Raw genomic sequence first — 11,121 nt, 5'->3', positions numbered from 1 at the left:
TTCCTCTCCCAGTGGTGATCCTAAGCCATAATTTCTAACAGTTCTTGCCAGAGATCGTTCATCTCTTCGAACTCGTTCTAAGGGTGGCCCTTCAGGCTCGGTTGACCCTTGAGTCTTTGGCTTACTCTCTCCTTGATACCTTGAATAGAGTGGTGGTTCTTGCAAATCCCTTAGCCCTCGTGCAGCTTGATAACCATCTCGGCTTCGGTCTTGTTCCATTGTAGCACTCTGTCGAAGCCATGCCTGCAATGATGGTTGGTTTGCCGGTTGGTTTTGGTTGTTGAATGCTTGTGGTTGGGTGGAATGTGAGGTAGCGTCATAATCTTTTGAAAAAGGATTCGTTGACTTGCTTGGGGTGTAGGTGGCTCTTGGCACTTCCTCAGGGGCATATGCTGATGCTCCTGGACTTGTTGCCCTTTCTACCTCCTCTGGGAGAATACGTTGGTATTCTTGCCGGTATTTATCAACAAAAACTATACCCTTCCCCATAGCAGTTTCATAAGAGAATACGTAAATAACCTTGTCTTTGCTTAATTCGTTTATGTATGGTTCTTTGCTGCGAAAGTAAGCGACTATACCCTCACTCTCATGCTTGTAGATTCCCACGTTCTCATTATAAGTTGGAACCCTAGTTGTTTTCTTATCATACATAAAAATTGGGTCCGGGCTGATCAATGTTTGGTGGCGGTTCTTGAGCTTTTTAAACCATTTTCCCTTTCGCTACATTATCTCCATATCTGTTGTAATCTTCAGGGTTACTGACTATTAGATAATGGTTCCCCTTTTCGTCTCGGAATCTATCTCCATCATCATAAACTCGGATTATCTCCATTCTCTGAGCTGGCCTCTCTTCGATACAAATGCACTTGCGTCCTCGATAGTCAAAATAGACTAGGGCTCCCCTCGAGTTTCTTCCCTCTAAGAAGATCACAATGAGCTTGGAATCATTCAAAGGATTTAGGGAGGTGCTTCCTCCCGGCATTGGTCCGTCATAGGTGAAACCTCCTGGCTGTTGACTACCCATCATGAAGAAAATTTGTCTAACGAAGTGTCAGTATCACTATCTTCCTCAATAATCGGTGCTAGCGGATCTAGCCTTGCCTGAGTTACACTCTCCTTGGTGGACACTAAGCTACCTTGGTCACCTGCCACCTTCTGGTCTCTAACAATGTATCTTCTTGATCTTAAATTCATCAAACTTATCAATGCAATTTCTCACAAATCCAACCACTCACCTGACAAAGGATCAGTCTCCTCACAACTTCTTGCTTTGTTGTTGAATATACCTATACACAAGCGTTTAATTTCAGCAATCGAATCAAAGCATTTATCTGCTAGAGGTTATCTTAGTAATGATTGGTATAACTGGAGAGTTAGTCTCAACCACTACTGTATTTTATACGATGCTAATGTTCTGGATTAGGTATGCTATTCTAGAACTGTACTTCCCTCGGATGTTGGTCAATTTACGCAAAAAAGTCTGAATTCAGTTTTTGCACCGTCAAATGGACAAACAAGGTCCAAATTCACTTCTGAAAGAAGTTATGGAACCCTTAAGCCAAATAGAATCTCACTGTCTAAGCTCAATCAAATTTTCTCTTCAGTAGGCCCCAATAGACATCCTACGCGTAGGATGTCTCCTGCTTTGTTTTGCCTGGATTTTTGCACTATGGATTCCCCTTGATGTGCTGAGTCTACAGTTGTTTTTACTTTTTGATTTGGACACCTATAAGCTGGTCAATGAGTCAAAAATCTGTTCCGACAGCCTGTCGCTGATCTTGTCTAATCAACTCCAATTTGGACCAAAATTGACCAGGAGGCTTGCCTTAGGCTATACAACACCTTGCTATGCTCACAGTCAGTAACTGGCTTCAATTTCTTGCTTTAGACATCCTACGCGTAGGATGTCTTTTTCATCAGAATGGCTTCAAACTGAAAACACAGGCTCCCCTTGAGTTGCTAATCACTTTGGTATGCTCAAAATTTGGTTTAGAGTGCAAAATCACACAGAAGACATCCTACGCGGAGGATGTCTTTTTGGCCTATTTGACCCCAGACTTAACCCACAGCTTCCCCAGACTTAACCCACAGTGGTATGCTTAGATTTTGGTTTGGATCTCAAAAGTCCCCAATTTTAGCTGTTCTTTCCTTTTTCAGCCAAAAGTGCTAAAGTCTGCTTTGAACCCAATTTTCTCACCCAAATGAGATGAAACCCCTCTCAGTCACTCAATATATCATGCAAGACATGCTCATGCAGCCATCTTATGGTTTTGGTCTTAAAATTTGGCACAATTTGGGTAGGATGTCAGGCAATTTTAGTCTATCTGGCCTTATCCTGTCAAGATATGGTCAAATTTCCACTTTCTAGTTGAAATTAGGGTAAACCCCACCTTCTGAACACATTGGTAAACTCAAAATCCCAAAATTTCCATCAGATTAGCCTGTAGACATCCTACGTGTAAGATGTCTCCTGGCTTGAAATTAATTTTTTTCTTGACAGAAATGCTCCTGATGCTTTGTAGCTCTATCAGAAACACTCACAGTAACTTTTGAACTTCACTTAGGCTTTCAAACACACTTTTGCGTCTTTTACAAACTTGTGATGAATTTACCAAGCAAGTATACACAGATCCAACTAATGTAGCTAGATCAAACTCCTCAACCGTTGTTCATGTTACATCCTTATAACTATGGTCTTTTAGGTCTATCTTGGTTGTTTCTTCCATGTTTCTTAGGTATATCCGGTCATAACCCCGATCTTAGACCATTTTAAATTGTCTCATGAATGGTCTTCCAAGTATGATATCATGGTTGTTCTTCTTGCCAAAATCGACAATAGAAAATGCATGCTCGTATTCAATTCCACAAGAGGTGATAATTACTTTCTCCACAAGACCTAGGGGTTTCTCCATATATCCATCTGCAAGGTATAGTTTCATTCGTGTTGCTCTTAAAGCTGATTTTCTCCATTTTTTCCATGTCTCTTTTGTAGCAATGGCCACTCTAGCTCCACTGTCAATAATTGCCATGGTGGTGAAACCTTGAAATTCCTCAAGAAGAGTTGTGTTTCCATCTTCTCCTTCACAATATTCTCCAACTTTGTTCAATGGTGTTGGTGTGGTAGTAACGTGAGGTTTTTTGAGTTCTCAGATTCCTTCTTGAATTTATGATGAAGGATCTTTTCCACCAAAATTTTCTAAACAACATCCTACCATCATCCACATGTTGGATCGTATTCATGGCAGCTTAGCTAAAGTAATTGGGCATGTTACTAACGTTGACAAAATGTCTGTCAGCCCCTTAGAGTCAATGAATTTCTTGGAAGTGTCTCCCTGGGATGGGTCTGCGACCACATCTAATTTGGAGCTGTTCCCTCCCATAAAAGATGGCAGTGTTCTAAGAGAATGAGGTTCGTTTTCTATGGATAGAAGAAATCCTTGGTCTTCCCAATACGATTGCATTTCTAGATTTATTTGAGATACAACCTCAAATTCCTCTATTTGTGTAAGACTCTCCTATTACTTGTTTGGTTTACACGTTTGCTTAGCTCACTAACTTCATTGGCCTCTTTGACTTGTTTCCATAGTTTGTCAAGACCATCTATCTCTCTATACACCTCTGGCATACCTACGTAGAATCTTTCAAAAGATATATCCATGGTATTCAATACTATCTTTGGTTTTGATGTTAGGTCCTTGAGTTCTGGTGTCTAGAATCTAGCTCTATTTGTTCTTGATTTGGTGGGATTATTGGTGTTGGTGGGACAAGGATCATATCCTTAAGTTTTCCAATTGGAGGTTCTAGTAAAGCTTGGGATGTTTGAATCATTTTATGTTACATTTTAAGCCTTTGCTTTTCTAGCTTTGCATATGGATACATCATCCACCTTTGTTCTTCAGTTTGATTTTTTTTGAGCCGTGCATCATAGGCTTTAAGGAGGGCGTCTAATGGTTTGTTGACCTTTTCTACCAATACTGATCCTCTTGAACTAGTGCTCTTGGGTTTTTCAACTATGCATGGCTCTAGTACTACCTCAAGGGTTCCCTTTTCCTTGTTTGTTTCTTCTTCTAGTTTTCTTAGTTTTTCTCTTGTTTGTTTCAGTTTTTTGGCTAAGGAAGTCTACTCACGTTCCTTTCTAGTTTTCATTTTATCTTTCCACCAGTTCTGCTGTCTTTTTGTTGAATGCTAGGTGCATCAGTTTTTGGTTCTTCGATAATGGGTTCATCTATCGCTTTTTGGGCTTGGGTTCTTGTGATCATCCGATTGATATCACATTTTTAATTTTTGACCCACTACTTGATGGTATTGCCTCAAGTATATTCAATGTTACTTTTGCTCCTTTATTTGGGTTCTTTGGGCAATCGAGGATCAAATGAGTGATCCCACACTCTAAGAAACATGAATTCACCCTAATGATCTCATCACGAGGATAACCTCTCATCAAGTGGCATTAGGAAAAATTTGAACCCCAAAAGGGCCTTGTAAGGATCCCTAATTTTAAGGAATTAAGGCTGAAAATGTGTGTAGTTTAAGAGACAAGCCCATTCAATGAAGGTATTCTCATAAGCTTTTTTTAAGGTTTTCATAGGCTTTCTGTAGGTTGAAGTAGAGGCTAAGGAGGGAGGATAGGTACATTCTCTCTCTACCCAAAAGAGTGGTGGTCCTTATGACAACAACTACCCTCCCCCCTTTCTTTTGTCACATCATCAAGGGCATCCATAGCCTCAGCCCAAAAAAACGCTTTTTTCGAAAAAAATAAAAAAAACCTCACTTTTACTTAAAACTTCTCCCCAACCTATATATATATATACACACACTCAAAAATCAAATTTCTCTCTCAAAATCTCACAGCTACATCTACATAATATGAAACTTCCCACCTTTTTTTATTTCCCTCAAAAATCATTCCTCTATCTCTCACTCCGCTCTCTCTCTCTCTCTCTCTCTCTCTCTCTCTCTCTCTCTCTCTCTCTCTCTCTCTCTCTCTCTCTCTCTCAATCCTACATTTCAGCACACACTCTACCTCCTTCCCTCTCTCATTCCTCTCCCTCCCTCTTCTCTCTCTTACTTTTCCGCACACACACTTCCTCCCCCTCTCTTTTTATGCAGAGCCACTCCATAGCTTTCCTGCAGCTCTCCCCCCCCCCATGGATCTCCACTCCATGGCCCTCCTCTTCACTCCATAGCTCTCCTGTAGCACTCCACTCAATAGCTCTCCTCTCCACTCCGTAGGTCTCCTAAAGCTCTCCATCCCATAGCTCTTCACTCTGTGCCTCTACTGCAACTCTCCACTCTTTCTTGAGGCCAACTTTATTCTCCTTGCCATGGAGCTAGGTGACATTACAAACCTCCCATCCACGGTAAGATTGTCAAGTTCGAAAATGGTTTCTCTACATGTTCGGTTGCCAAAGGGCTTCGCACCCTCAAAGCGTCATTACTTGCAAACTGCACAACAACGTCGTGATGCAGGTCACACCAATGTGGACCTTTGGGTGCATGGTTGCCTCTACCCTAATGATCCAGCCATCAATGTGTACCCAAAATTGAATAGCCTTGCTTCATTCTTACAGTATGTAGGTAGAGGGGAGCAAGATCTTCTTGGATACTGCAAGCAATTGTTGACTATTGGAGCTAATAGTGCACAATGGTCTTTGCATCAATGTCAACTTCTTTCCCATACTACTATTGGATTGTGTGAAAGGATCTTTCATGCAAAGGAGGAAGTGGAAACTCTTAAGCTATAGGTGGAAGAGAAGGATGCTAAGATTGCGAAGCTTGAAGATAGGATCCTGCACCTTAAAAAGACGCCCTTAGGTGCAAGGGAACGTAAGAGGAGCTTTAATGCCATAGAGAGTTTAGCCCCCAAAGGTGGTGCTAGAAAAAGAAGGGTTACAGCTACAAGGTACATTTTGCTATGCTCTAATCTGTGTTTCTATGGTAATGTTTTTGTCCATTCTTGTAGAAATTTTGTAATAAGTTTTTTGTTCATTCTTGTAGGAATTTTATCCAAGAGCCGTGTGGTGGCCACAGCCAGGAGGATTGCATCCATTTGTTAAGTTTGTGCCTCAAGAAATCGGATGTCGTAGCCCTTTTACAAGCACCAAATGCAGAACATTTAAACAATGCTGTCACAAAGGAGGTGAATCAGATGCAAAAGTTTTCAAATCTTGTGAGCGATGTTGATGTATGAAAGGCTTGTGATGAAGTTGGAATTAGTACTAAGGGATACATTGCCTTATATGGTCTCCTTAAGGATGCTTTTACAGGAAAGAGGAATTAATGAGAATATTTACCACTTAAGGTCAACCTTGCTAAGAAGGCCTTGAACAAAGACGCGTACTTTCAATTAGGAGGCTATTTGCACATAGAGGAGATAATGCCTTCATCCATCTTTACCAAGCAGTCCAAAGGAGTTAAGAAACTTACCAAGGCAAGCGTAGGTGCAGACAGGCTGGACAAGGGATTTCCTTACTCAATGTCAAATAATATTTTTGTTGATTTGAAAGGCTTCAAATGGAAATGATACATTTTTATGGTGTACAATGCAGTCCTTTTCTTTTCAATTATGGTTTTCCTTATGTTATTTTGGACATTTCTCAGTGCTAGGCTCAAAGTTGGTGTTTGTGCTCAAGCTAGACGAGTGTCAGATTGTGAACAAACAAAGATTAGAAAGGATAATATTACTCTCATGAACGAGGCGTTATTCATGCAAAACCTACATCTATGAACGAGGATTGTGCACCATCTTTTAGTGTGCAATTGGAGAAAGAAATTTGGTGGCTTGGTGCTATTGAGGTTCCCAAGGAGACCCATGGAGTGCTTGCTTGGATTTTTGAACACATTCCATGGATAACAGATGTCATTAAGGCACAACTCGTTGGGGAAAAACTCCAAGTAGATGGCATAGGGGAGTTTGAAGTTGATTGGCAATTAGGTGGCGATTTGAAAACAATCAAGTGCATTCTAGGGTGCAAACAAGGGGCAGGAGCTCTGTATCCTTGTCCATTTTGCATTAAGGGCTATAAGGGGAATGCACGCAAGATCGCAATGGTCGACGAAATCGAGGAAGATGACAATTCACAAATTACACGTGTGTGGGAGCATTCGATTCCATGATGTCCTATGCTGGAGGAGCCCAATCGTGCCGCAAAAGACAGTGAATGGAACCCTATAATTAACTTCCCTCTCAAAAATGTGCATTTTTGCACACTTCATGCTTTTATGTGCATATTTGATCATTTATTAAAACTTCATATTGATTATGCCTTTACAATGAAGCGTGCGAAAAGGTTGTTTGATGCTATCTTAAAAGTGGAAGGGCTCTTAAATTCAATAGGTTGTACACCTCCATTGTTGCATAGAAGAACAATGCAAGCGCTCAGGAAGTGGCCCAAGTAGTGGCCATGAGTGGACTAAAGGGGCACTGCTGCCGGAACATCAACAACTAAAGGTGGATGGGAATTCTGGAAGGATCTCTGCAAGTATACAATAGAAAATGGTAGCAATGCAAGTGTTGTGCTTAGCCGACAACATGTTTGGGTGGTATTTGACAAGATGATGAAGATACTACGACTTGCAAGCACAAGCAATGAGCAACGACAAGAATTCCAAAATTTGGTGGTGGAGTTCACAAAGGCAGTTGTCATTGCATGGGGTGAATCAAACATTACACACTATATGGTGAGTGCTTTCTATTCCGACTTGGTATGTACTATGCTTTAGTTTTGATCATCAATGTGTTGTGGCTTATTGGGCAGCACATCCTCTATGCCCATGGTGCATACTTTATGAACATGTATGGTTCATTGGATCTTTGGAGCACGCAAGGTATGGAAAACTCACACTATCGTGCCAGGGGTGTCTACTTCAAGAATGCAAGACATGGAGGAGGTTTAGTGCGCTCATGCTATCTTCAGTAAATGTTCAACTGGTTTTATTGCACCACCTTTGGACGCAAAGTGTTGATTAAACGTGCAAGGTCATCGTGTTTGGCAAAAGAAACCCATCGACTGGCCCATGTTCGTTCCTCAGAATACTAGAGATCCTCACAATGTCCAGCACGGCATGCAGTGTGGCGAGCATCAAGGACTAGGGTTGGAAAAGTTTCGGTCAGGCGGTAGTAGTTGTATTTAGAATCTCAAGAAAATGGAAAATCTACTACATATGGATGCTCTCTTTTTTTGGATCAAGCGTTTGCATTGTTTGATTAATTATGCAATTTTAGAAGTGTACGTTTCGCTTTATGTGATTGAATAGTTCTCCAATTTCATGTGGTTTTAAAATTCAAAAGATTATTTTCTTGTGCTTTTAGGGGCTCTTTTCCACCATGTGAACCCGCCCTTATATGGCCACCCTATATAAAGAGGTAAAACCCCCCCCATTCTCAAACACATAACACTCCTTCCCTCACCGAACACCACAAGCTCTACGAAGGCCCCCAAACACACTTTCACAATGGCAAGGACAAAACAAAGTACAAAGAAGAATCCCAAGACCATTGAGGCGCACAAAAAGCAGAAGATGTGTGCAAATCGACAACCCGAAGAGCTAGCTAACCCAGGTCGAATAGAGACAGACACGTTCAATGAACGTCCGCCATGGGAAGGGGAGGACATCCCATTGAACCATAGTGTGGGTGAGAAGACTTTGCCAGGCCAAATGGGCCCGATGACATCTGGTTTAGGTCGCCCCACTGTGGCTGACAAGTCACTGCCTAGAGGAATGGGTGCCATGCCTTTTGACCAACCCAACAATGATGAGCGTAGCAATGAAGATGAGGATTATGATCCAGATAAATATGTCCCCCTAGCCACCTCCCAAGCGCCGTCGAAAGTCAAAATTCTACAGGAAGCCGCAAAGAGCAAAGCCACAAGGAGCTCAGAGGCCCCCACAGTGCCAACCTCAAAAAACATGATGATTTTGTCGAGCGTTTGCTGAGATTCGGAATTACCAAAAGATAGGAGACCTGCTTATTAGGAAAGCACCCTTTGCACAGACATGTAAAAAAGTGCTACAAAGATACAGCACAGAGGTTCGGATGTCTGCAATTGCCCTTGAATCAATTTAGGAGGTTGCAGAGGCTTATTTGGTCAGTCTCTTTGAAGACACATTCTTATGTGTTGTCCATCCCAAGCAACCTCCTTTTAATAAAAGGAGGTGAGATGCTAATCAGCTGTACAAAAGGCTAATCAACTGGCAACCAAAGCTAAATAATTTTTTTGTTTGGCTTGAAATTGTCCATTAGGTAATTTTTTTGCTTTTTATTTTCCAAAAACTTGCAAAGCTTGACAAATTTGTGTTGTCCACGAGACAGGACATACAACAGTCTTGCAGGGTTGCATGAAGTGCTCTAGATCGTGAATCATGATGTCCTACTTACTCTACTCCTACTTATCATGTGAAATGGTGATAATGGTGTTTTGGTTGCTTTCTGGCCTCCCCGGACTCTCAAGCTTTCCTCTCACTGCTTCTACCACTCCAATTCCTACTCAAGAACTCAACTACTACCTAAAACTATCTTGGTCTACCTAAATCTACCTAAGTGGAAGGATCTAGGCCACACACACGCTTCCTAGACTCCCTCTAAGACCTAGAGAGTCCTCCACCCTCTGATCCTATCTAAATGTAAAATGAGACTCTTGGCAAGCCAAAAATCCCTATCCTCAAGGATTAGTCTCAGTCACCTACCTAAGGTTTTCGTCCCCGGCAGCGGCGCCAATGTTGGACGGATACGCCGCGACGGACGTCAGCACAGCGAGAACTCACCTAACATATAATGTCAGCTAAGGACGAAGCTCGACCCGCAAGCACGTGGAAGCAAGCATAAGGTGTCAACCTACACTCGACCGACTCCTAACTAATTCCTAGAGAGGTCTCTATCAATTGTCTAAGTCACAGCCTTCAAGAGTGCATAAGAGGAAACTTCCTACAATGCTTTCTAGAGCCGAACACCCATCAAACAATCTCGAAACACCATAGAACTTGAAGGAGACCCTACTAATACCAATAGGTCGCTCTCCCCAAGGTCTATGAACCAAAACCCCAACCAAAACACCTGGTGCAAAATCACGTAGGATGTCCAACCGAAATTTGCAGGTCTTTGTTTCCAAAATCTAAAGTGCCTAATGTGTAGTTCTACTCAATTTGAACGCGTGGATATGTTGCAATGCAAAATCGAACAACGTATGCTCACCAAATCACCAGATGATGCTCGTAGAAGGAGCTCCCAAAACCAGACCGTACGCACGTAATGTAGGTATCGGCGCGTAGCTCTCGTCGGGGGCAACACGCTGCACTTCTCCGCACTCGATTCCAACCACCGGTGCACACGTAGCATCAAGATGAAGCTCACACTCTCTCTCGTACATAGTAGGCTCACTCACAGACTTCAAAACTTGTTTTTTAAAATGACAAAAGGTTTTTTCATTAAGGTCAAAAAGTGGTATAGATACCTTACAATTTTCAAACCCTAAAGTTCCAAAATCAACCGTCTACTCAATCTAACTATCACAACTGGGATACAATCTACAAACTTCTGTAAGCCCCAATATTTACAAGGTGAAAAATTAGGTTTCCTCAATAAATGAATAATTACAAAAAATGATAATCCTTCGAGTAGTTAGTTTCCGTGGGGTGTGTCTAGCTTCTAACACTTGCTCCTTGAAGAGTTCTTGAAACGTTGTCATATTCTTCTTAAAGATTTCCTTGTTTGAAGAATGTTGTTTTCCTTAACTAGTGTGAGAGATTGTGCTTTGATTCTATCTAGTATCTAATGAGCGTATCTCACATCTTCTTCATTAACAGCTACCATGTTCATGGCCGATGATTTGGGGAGTGGGATTGAAAGTGGAATCTGGTGTCCCATACTTAATAATACACCCATTGGAGGAGGTCTCCAGGGGCTCACCAAAGGTCTCCATTGTGGAACTATTGGAATTTGCATCAACCCCGAGACTCCAAGTTGTGGTGAGTGCAGTTTTGGTGCCCTTCTTTGTGTATCTTGATCTTGTGGTCTTCTTTTTTCTTTGTCATCTATGGCCAGGTCTCGTGTCTTCGCCTCCCCTTCTTCCTTTTAATTGGTAGCCCATCGTAGGGTAGAAGAGCCATATACAACTTCAAGAA

Source organism: Adiantum capillus-veneris, chromosome 15, assembly GCF_014529385.1.
Source record: "Adiantum capillus-veneris isolate H3 chromosome 15, ASM1452938v2, whole genome shotgun sequence".
Classification (NCBI taxonomy): Eukaryota; Viridiplantae; Streptophyta; class Polypodiopsida; order Polypodiales; family Pteridaceae; genus Adiantum; species Adiantum capillus-veneris.
The sequence above is the reverse complement of the archived record's forward strand: the minus strand, read 5'-3'. Positions refer to the sequence as shown.